Here is a 9937-nt window from a genome sequence, read left to right as displayed (position 1 = left end):
ATATTTCTTAATGCTAAAGGGATCAAGGGATTGAGCAGAAAGCAGGGACAGGGTACTTAATTTGGATGATCAGCCATGATCTCATTAAATGGCAGAGCAGGCTCGAGGGGGCAAATGACCTACTTCTGCTCTTATCTTCTATATTTCATATTTCTATGACTAGAGAGCCATGTGTCCAAGATTGCCGACGACAGTGTTATGTGGCACAGTAAGTAGTGTAGATGAATTCATTAATAAACTCATGCTGGGTGTGTAAAAAGTGCATAAACATGGCAAATAAACATTTCGCGTTGAATATAGCAACAGAAGGGAAGGTCATAATTTGTTTTTTTGTAGCAGCAGTAAGAGAAATATTGAAACGATGGATGAAATGGGAGCGCTGGAAGTGCGATCTGGTGAGGGCCTGATAACTGATACAAATGATAACTGGTTCTACACAGGCAGCAAAGGGGCTAATTACATGTTTTTGTCTGAATTTTTACAAAAGACGGGTAAGGTAACTTATTTTATCTGGAAATGGGACCTAGAGGGTGCTTCAGAATAATTTGTGACACTATTCATATTACCACCGGCATGGATGCTGTGTACAGTCTTAAGATGAATCAATCTCAGGGGCCAGGGAAGATTCATGCGAGGATCCTTGTGGAGATAAGGGAGAAAATTGCAGGGCATAAATCTGGGAGAAATTATTGAATGCTGCAGAGTTGCCGGGGACTGGTGAATGGCAGATGCTAAGCCTATATTCTAAAAAGAAGGTGGCAAAGTGACCCGGGAAACCATGGACCAGTGAGTTAGAGTCCCAGTGGGGGTAAAGTCATGTAAACCCTAATTAAAGATATGATCATGGAGCATCTGGATAGAAATATCATCTTACAATATTACCAAGGGAGGCCTTGCCAATCTAGTTCACTAGTTCTCTTTGAGAGTGTGACAAAGGAGATGGAAAGGGGTAAGGCAGTGGGTGAGACGTACTTGACTTCAGTCATGCTTTTTATTCACTTTCTCTGGTAACGCTGGTACTGAAATAAAATATCGCGAGAATCAGTGGGAATATTTTACAAGGGATGTGTAATTAGTACATCGATAGAGCCCAGAGAGCGGTGATACAGGGATTGTCATTGGACTGGGAGAATGTTACCAGTGGGGTCTTACAGAGATCTGTTTGGACATTTTTTGCTCAATATCTTTATAAGTCATCTGGAAATAGCAGTCAGAACGTTTTCAGATGCAACAAAGCAGGTGAAGGTGCAGACTGCAAGGCTGAAAAGGATAAACTGAGGAGAATTTAAATACCTGGGCATTGGGCAGACAGGCAACAGATGTAATTCAATGTAGAGCAAGGCAAAGTGCGTCAAATGGAGACAAGAAATCCAGGAACGGACTTTCACTTAAATGAAAAGAAATTTATGCCATGGAAAGTGAGAGAGATCTGTAGGTCTTATTGACAATAAATTGAAGCTATCACAACAATTAGTAAAGCAAATCAGACGTTTGGGCTGTGTTAAAAGGTCAATATTGAGCCGAGATAGCGAGTCAATCCAGCCGCACTTGATAAATCATTGGTGCAACCGGGCTCAGACTTCTGTGTACTGCTCTGGACACCACAGGGTATTGCAGCTATTGAACGGACACAGAAGAAACTGACCAGAATTAGTGGAGGATGGAGGGATTGGTTTGTGAGGTGCGATTCATTAAATTGTGCAATTTCTCACTGGAAAAGGGAATGTCGTGAGGTGATATGATTGCTGCTTTTAGGATTGTAACTAAACCAGGTAAATTTGAGCACGACTTGCTATTTATCCTTGTCCAGAGTAGTAGAACCAGTGGACACGGCCTGCACTTGAAGGGGGTCAATTCAAACCCAAACTGATGAAACAGTATTTAAGTACTTAAGAATGAGTGGTCAGTCTATGGACAGGTCCCTAGGGAGTCGGTGGAAGCTGTTAGTGTTGATTCATTCAAATGCAAATTAAATAGATATTATTCCTAGAATAACATATTGGGACGCAGTATGTAAATAATTAGAGACATGACATGTGGTAAGTGCAGCATGCTTGGGAGGAACAGATGACTGTGGTTGCTAAAGCTCTCCACCACAGGGGTTTTCCTCACCTCACGTCTGGGTCTGTTGTAGGCTAATCGATAGAGATTGATCACAGTGACAGGGCAACAACTCCATTACCATTTGATTGGCAGAATACCAGGTTAGTAGGAAGTGAACTAGACTGGAGTGCATAAACTTTAGTGAAGGTAATATTCTCATTTATTTTGATAACTTTCCTATTTGTAGCGTTTTGGTGTTGATTATTTTGCCCCTTTACAAAGGGGGCACGTTAGTTAGATTAATTTTCTTCTGTTCACTGACACTCGGGGTGACGACTCAATTGGCCACTGAAAAGAGTAGAAAGTGACCTGGATGGTCGTTTGTCTTTATCCTCCAGCAATTCCTCTGCTCCTCTGTTTATGGACACAGGAGTGCAGCTGTGGGGCGGTGCCAGTGAGTGGAGAACAATGCGTGGGGCCAGCACTTAATCCCATTTCGGAGCATATCCGACGCTCAAGATCCAAACCATTCCCAGGAGGGATATTGGGTCCCTTCATTAAACAGTTAAACTTGATATCCAATCACAGATCAGAGGTCGGACTCCACATAAATGTAGAGATAATCCAGGGCCCTCGGGGCTGGTGAGAATGTGCCAGGCCTGAATCAGCACCGACAAGAGAACTGGAAACTAACTGAAAACTGATTACAACACTAAATTTTGCGCTGATGCAGTGTTCCTCATACATTCTTAAATTCACATTGGGTAAGGATCTTAGAGTGAGTGACTGTGTATCTGGGAGGGGAGGCCGTGTCTGACTCAGACAAGAAGAGCACTGCTTGGAATATAAGTTACAATGCATGATATAGTTTACTATTTTCATCATTTAAATAATTTAACAATGAGGCTCAGTGGATATTTCACCACATTCTTTAACTCCGCCCTGAATTTACTCTGGGTCCCTGCATACATAAACGGGTTGATGCAGGAAATCAAAGCTGATGCATAAATCCGCTTTCATTCAGAATAAAATTTGATTGATTTATATCGGTACCTGAAAAATAAGTAAGTTTTGCAATCCGGACATAGAGGGATCTTACAAGAACAAGAAACATAATAGGATGAAACTGCCGGAGATACAGAAAAGTAAGACAATGGACTTTCTCTGCTTCTCCATCTCTGTGTCACTCTAATTCTCTCCATTGCTGTGGGCCCGGAGTCTCCTGCGGATTCTACTGGCTGCTAGAGTGTGTCTGACGGTCAGAGCATTGAGCAGCAAAAACAGAATGACTGGGAGACATGGGGATAAAATGCGATTAATCCAATCACATGTGATCCATGCCGGTGAGGAATAAAATGTCAATTTTATGCTGCAGAACCAGGGTATGTTGTTAATTTTGTGCAAAGATTCTTATATAAAATATAAGAAGGTAGCTTTCAAACAGTTTAAGGCACAGACCACCGCCATTTTATCGGTGCAGTATTTTGTTTCCAGCTTCTGGCAGCAAATGGCGACAAATCAATCAAAGGTAAAAGCGACCGTTACCCAGACAGAACTGATGGTGACTGCAAAGATTAGGGCAAAACGGAGACTACAAACCGGAGTGATGGACAGGAAAGGGAGTGGGAAAGAAATACTACCAATCTGGTTAAATATAACAGCGATGATCATGACCAGGAGACCTGTCATCGCCATGGATACCAGCTACAGACTGATACATCTGGAGAGACCGTACCTTCCTCGGGATAGGATCACAATCACTGCCAAGTTAGCTGTAATATAGAGAGAGAGTGTGATAGAGGGAAAGAGGGTGAATGTGTTTGTGAGAGAGGGAGAAAGAGTGAATGTGTGTGAGAGAGATGGAGAGAGAGAGAATGCGTGTGAGAGAGGGAGAGAGAGTGAATGTGTGTGAGAGCGAGGGAGAGTGAGTGAATGTGTGTGTGAGAGAGGGAGAGAGAGGGAATGTGTGAGAGAGTGGGAGAGAGAGTGAATGTGTGTGAGTGAGAGTGAATATGTTTGTGAGAGAGGGAGAGAAAGTGAATGTGTGTGAGAGCGAGAACAGGAAAATTACTGGTCCCACTCCCAGCAAGTTCATCCGTTTGACAGGATGCCGTGTGAAATTTACAGTTTTGACAAGTGATCCTGAGTTGGAAACAGATCGCTTACACTATGGGCACCTGCTTCTGCGTTTACAATAATCCTCCAGGTAAAAATAATTAAAGCCAATAACATCGGAATATAAAATAACGTAAATAATCCTAATGGAGAACAAGAGAGCATCGGAAACACCTCCAAACCAAAGCACGGTCTTCAAATAGACAAAAAAAATAACATATCATGACGCATTAGAGAAGATATTTAGATATTAAGTATGAAAGCGTCACTGGAAGTGGAAAGTAACATAAAATAGGACAAAGTGCATTTTAACCAGATGAGGTCCTGCAGAGGACCCAATATGCCTTCATCTGTTGAATTACTGTAAAATTATTCACTTATGGAATTCAACTTGCGGCAGAAGATTCCCAAACAGCGAGGGGCGGATGGACAATTGGCGTTTCTGACTTTGCGGACAGAATGTTGCGTGAACACAGTGAAAACTCCGAGCTCCTGTGATCTCCGGTGTACATCGGAACCACTGGAACTGGCAGAGGATGAGGCCTCAGTCAGTGAAAGGCACCTTGTACAATGCAGCACTTGCTCAGTACTGCACAGCACTGGTGGGATAAATGATCGTGAATGGTAACGTAGTGATAATGTTACTGGACTGCTAATCCAGAGGCCTGAACTAATGATCCAGAGATATGAGTTCAAAACCCACCACGGCAGCTGGGGAATTTAAATGCAATCAATTAAATAAATCTGGAATAAAAGGCTCGCATCAGTAAAGCTGACAAAGTACCAGATTGTTATAATAACACATGTGGCTCACGAATGTCCTTTAGGGAAGGAAAACTGTCATTATTACCTGTGCTGGCCTATAAGAGACTCCAGACCCACAGCAATGTGATTGACTCTTAAATTCCCTCTGAAATGCCCTGGCAACTCAGTTGCAAATAAGAAACTGTGAGAAATAATAAGATTAAAACCGGCCTCGGCATCGGCTGTGGACACCCAGCACAGCCCAGTCGACCCTGCATATTCATCCTCACCAACATCTGGTGATTTGTGCCAAAATTGAGAGAGCTGTCCCACAGACCAGTCAAGCAACAGCCTGACATCGTCATACTCAGAGAACCCTACGTTTCAGCCAATATCCCAAATTCCTCAATGTCCCAAACTCCTCCATCACAATCCCTGGGATTGTCCTGTCCCAGCAGCAGGACATAACCACCAGGGTGGTATACCGTCGGTAAGGATCCCACAACATTGAAATCGGACCCCAGGAAGTCTTATGGCTTCAGGTCAGGCACGGAAAATGAAACCTCCTTGAGATTACCACTTACTGCTCTCCTTCAGCTGAAGAATGAGCACTCCTCCATGTTGAACACCACTTGGAAGAAGCTCTGAGAGCAGCAAGAGCACAGAATGTACTCTGGGTGGGGGACTTCAAACTCGGTAGCACCACTACCTGAAGAACATAAATGCCAGTCTGGATTGTGACAGGTGGAGGGAGAACCAACACAAGGGAATAATCTACTTGAGCTCGCCCTCCCCAATTTACCTGGCGCAGATGCATCTGTCCAGGAAAGCATTTGTTGCAGTGGCCACCTCAAAGCCATTGTGGAGACGAAGTCCCGTCTTCACACTGAGGGTATCCTCCATCGTGATGTGTAGCATTACCACCGTGCTAAATGATATAGATTCAGAACAGATCTAGCAGCTCAAAGCTGGGCATCCTCGAGGCGCTGTGGGCTATCAGCAACAGCAGAATTGTATTCCACCACAATCTGTAACCTTATGGCCCGGTGTGTCCCTCAATCTACCATTAACATCAAGCCAGGGGACCAACACTGGTTTAATAAGGAGTGTAGAAGAGCATGCCAGGAGCAGCACCAGGCGTACCTAAAATGTGGTGCCAAGCTGGGGAAGCTGAAACACAGGATTACATGCATGCTAAAAAGCAAAAGCAGCAAGCTATTGACAGAGCTAATGATCCACAATCAACGGATCACATCAAAGCTCGGCAGTTCAGCCACATCCAGTTTTGAATGGTGGTGGACCATAAAACAACTAAAGGGAGGAGGCGGCTCCATGAATGTCCCCATTCTCAATGATGATAGAGATGAGCACGTGAGTGAAAAATGCAAAGCTGAAGCATATGCAACCATCTTCAGCCAGAAGCGCCGACTTGATGATCTATATCGGTCTGTTTCTGACGTCCCCACCACCACAGAAGCCATTGCTCAGCCAATTCACTCCACGTGAAATCAAGAAACGGCTGAGTGCAGTGGATACATCAAAGACTGTGGGCCCGACAACATCCGGGCTCTCATGCTGAAGACTTGTGCTCCAGAACAAACCGCGCCCCTAGCCAAGCTGTACCAGTACCACGACAACACTGGCATCTATCCAACAATGTGGAAAACTGCCGAGGTATTCCCTGTCCACAAAAAGTAGGATTAATCCAATCTGACCAATCACTGCCCCATCAGTTTACTCTCAATCATCAGCAAAGGGAGGCAAGGTGTCACCGACAGTGCTATCAAGCGGCACGTACTCACCAATAGCCTGCTCACTGATGCCCTATTTGGGTTCCACAAAGACCACTCAGCTCCCGACCTCATTACAGCCTTGGTCCAAACATGGACAAAAGAGCTGAATTCCAGAGGTGATGTGAGAATGACTGCCCTTAACATCAAGGCAGCATTTGTCCGAGTCTGGCTCCAAGGAGCCCCAGTAAAACTTAAGTCAATTGTAATCAGGAGGAAAACTCACCACTGGCTGGAGTCACACCAAGCACAAAGGAAGATGGTTGTGGTAGTTGGAGGTCAATCATCACAGCCCAAGCATATCACTACAGGAGTTACTCATGGCTGTGTCCTAGGCCCAACCATCTTCAGCTGCTTTATCAATGTATTTCCCTCCAACATAACGTTAGAAATGGGGATATTCGCTGATGACTGCACAGTGTTCAGTGCCATTCACAACTCCTCAGATAATGAAGCAGTCCATGCCCGCATGCAGTAAGACCTGGACGCCATTCAGGCTTCGGCTGATAAGTGGCAATTAACATTTGCGCCACACAAGGGCCAGGCAATGATTATCTCCAACAATCGAGCGTCTAACCACCTCCCCTTGACATTCAACAGCATTACCATCGCGGGATCCCCCACTTTCAATATCCTGGGGGTTACCATTGACCAGAAACTTAACTGGACTGACCACAGAAATACTGCGGCAACAAGAGCAGGTCAGAGGCTGGGTATTCTGCAGCGAGTGCCTTACCTCCTGATTCCCCAAAGCATTTCCACCATCCACAAGGCACAAGTCAGGAGTGTGATGGAATACTCGCCACAAGCCTGGTTGAGTGCAGCTCCAACAATAGTAAAGAAGCTCGACACAATACAAGACAAAGCAGCCCACTTGACCCACCACATTAAGCATTCAATCGCTCCACCACCGGTGTAAGAAGGCTTCTTCGGCAGCATCTCCGAAACCCGTGACCTCTATCACCTAGAAGCACAAGGGCAGCAGGCGCATGGGAACACCACCTTCAAGGTCACCTCCAAGTCACACACCATCGTGATTGGAAATATATTGCCGTTCCTTCATCGTCGCTGGGTCAAAATCCTGGAACTCTCTTCCTAACAGCACTGTGGGAAACCTTCACAGCATGACAGCAGCGGTTCAAGAAGGTGGGTCACCACCACCTTCTCAAGGGCAACTATGCATGGGCAATAAATGCTGGCCTTTCCAGCGACGCCCACATCCCATGAATGAATAAAACAAAAGTTTCAGAATTGATATTGAACTCAAAACTTTGTGACTCATTTATGCAGCCTCACTCAATGATTGAAGATGGGAACTCCCCGTCTCAGCAGCGGGCAATTTAGAACTGTCAGAAAATAACAATATAAGAACAGAGGAGCAGGAGTTGGCCATTTGGCCCTTCGAGCCAGCTCCACCATTCAATAACATCATGGCTGATCTTGTACCTCAACTCTTTTTCTGCACTGTCCCCATATCCATTGATTCCCTTATTATTCAAAAATGTATCGATCTGTCTTGAATATATTCAACGACTGAGCCGCCACAGCTCTCTAGGATAGAGAATTCCAAAGATTCACAACCCGCTGAGTGAAGAAATGCCTCCTCATCACAGTCATATAGGCCGACGCCTTATTCAGAGATGGTAACCACTGGTTCTAGACACCCCAGCCTGGGGAATCATCTGCGCTGCATCTACCCTGTCAAGCCCTGTAAGAATGTTGTATGTTTCAGTGAGATCACCTCTCATTTTTCTAAACTCTAGCGCATAAATGCATAGTGTACTCAATCCCCCCATCCCAGGAACCAAGCTGGTGAGCCTTCATTGCACTCCCTCTATGGCAACTGTATCCTTTCTTAGGTAAGGAGCCCAAAACTGTACACAGTGCCCTAGCTGTGCTCTCACCAGGGCACTATATAATTGGAATATGACGTCTTTACTTTTATACTGAAATCATCTTATAATAATGGCCAACATATCATTTACTTTCCTAATTACTTGCTGTACCTGCATGTTAACTTTCAGCGATTGGTGTACAAGGACGCCCAGTTCCCTCTGAACACGAACATTTTCCAATCTCTCACCATTTAAAAAATATTCTGCTTTTCTATTTTTCCTACCAAAGTGGATAACTTCACATTTCTCCACATTAAATTCCATTTTCCATCTTTGTACCCTCTCACTTAGCCTGTCTATATCCAGCTTAAGCGACTTTGCATCCTCCTCACATTCTCAACCAGCTTTGTATCATCAGTAAACTTGAATATATTACATTTGATCCCTCATCCAAATTATTGATGTAGATTTAGAATAGCTGAAGCCGAAACATCAGTTACAGTGGCCGGCCAACCCAAAAATGACCCATTCATTCCTACTCTCTATTTTCTGGCCGTTAACCAATCCACAATCCATGCTAATACATAGATACATAGATACATAGAAGATAGGAGCAGGAGTAGGCCATTCGGCCCTTCGTGCCTGCTCCGCCATTCGATGAGATCATGGCTGATCCTTTAATTCAGTATCCCGTCCCCGCCTTCTCTCCGTAACCCTTAACCCCTTTTGCCCGTAGAAATATATCTAATTCCCTCTTAAATATATTTAATGAGCTGGCGTACACTGCCCTCTGTGGCAATGAGTTCCACAGGTTCACCACTCTCTGAGTGAAGAAATTCCCCCTCATCTCTGTCCTAAATGGTTTAGCCCTTATCCTTAAATTATGTCCTCTAGTTCTGTTCTCACCCGCCAAGGGAAACATTCCTTCTGCATCCAGTCTGTCTAGACCTGTCAGAATTTTATACACTTCTATGAGGTCCCCTCTCAATCTTCTAAACTCCAGTGTGTACATCCCTAAACTACATAGTCTCTCCTCATAGGTCATTCCCGCCATTCCTGGTATCAGCCTGGTGAATCGCCGCTGCACCCCCTCCATGGCAAGAACATCCTTCCTCAGATGAGGCGACCAAAACTGTACACAGTACTCGAGGTGTGGTCTCACCAGTGCCCTGTACAGCTGCAGCAAGGTATCCCTGTTCCTGTATTCTAACCCTTTTGCTATGAAGGCCAGCATACCGTTTGCCTTCTTGACCGCCTGTTGCACCTGCATGCTCGCCTTCAGTGACTGGTGTACAAGAACACCCAGGTCTCTCTGTACTTCCCCCTCTCCCAATCTATTGCCATTTAAATAATAATTTGCCCTCCCGTTCCTGCACCCAAGGTGGATAACTTCGCACTTGTCCACATTAT

General features: G+C 44.8%; 1 pseudogene; it reads left to right on the top strand.

Moving 5' to 3' along the window:
- The first annotated feature begins 361 nt into the window (after nt 1-361).
- The window catches only part of LOC147119769 (uncharacterized), a 34553-nt pseudogene continuing 24977 nt past the window's right edge, over nt 362-9937 (top strand).

The sequence above is a fragment of the Somniosus microcephalus genome, chromosome 4, assembly GCF_052327205.1.
Source record: "Somniosus microcephalus isolate GS21.2 chromosome 4, FLI_Smic_1.0, whole genome shotgun sequence".
Lineage (NCBI taxonomy): Eukaryota > Metazoa > Chordata > Chondrichthyes > Squaliformes > Somniosidae > Somniosus > Somniosus microcephalus.
The sequence above is the reverse complement of the archived record's forward strand: the minus strand, read 5'-3'. Positions and strand labels throughout refer to the sequence as shown.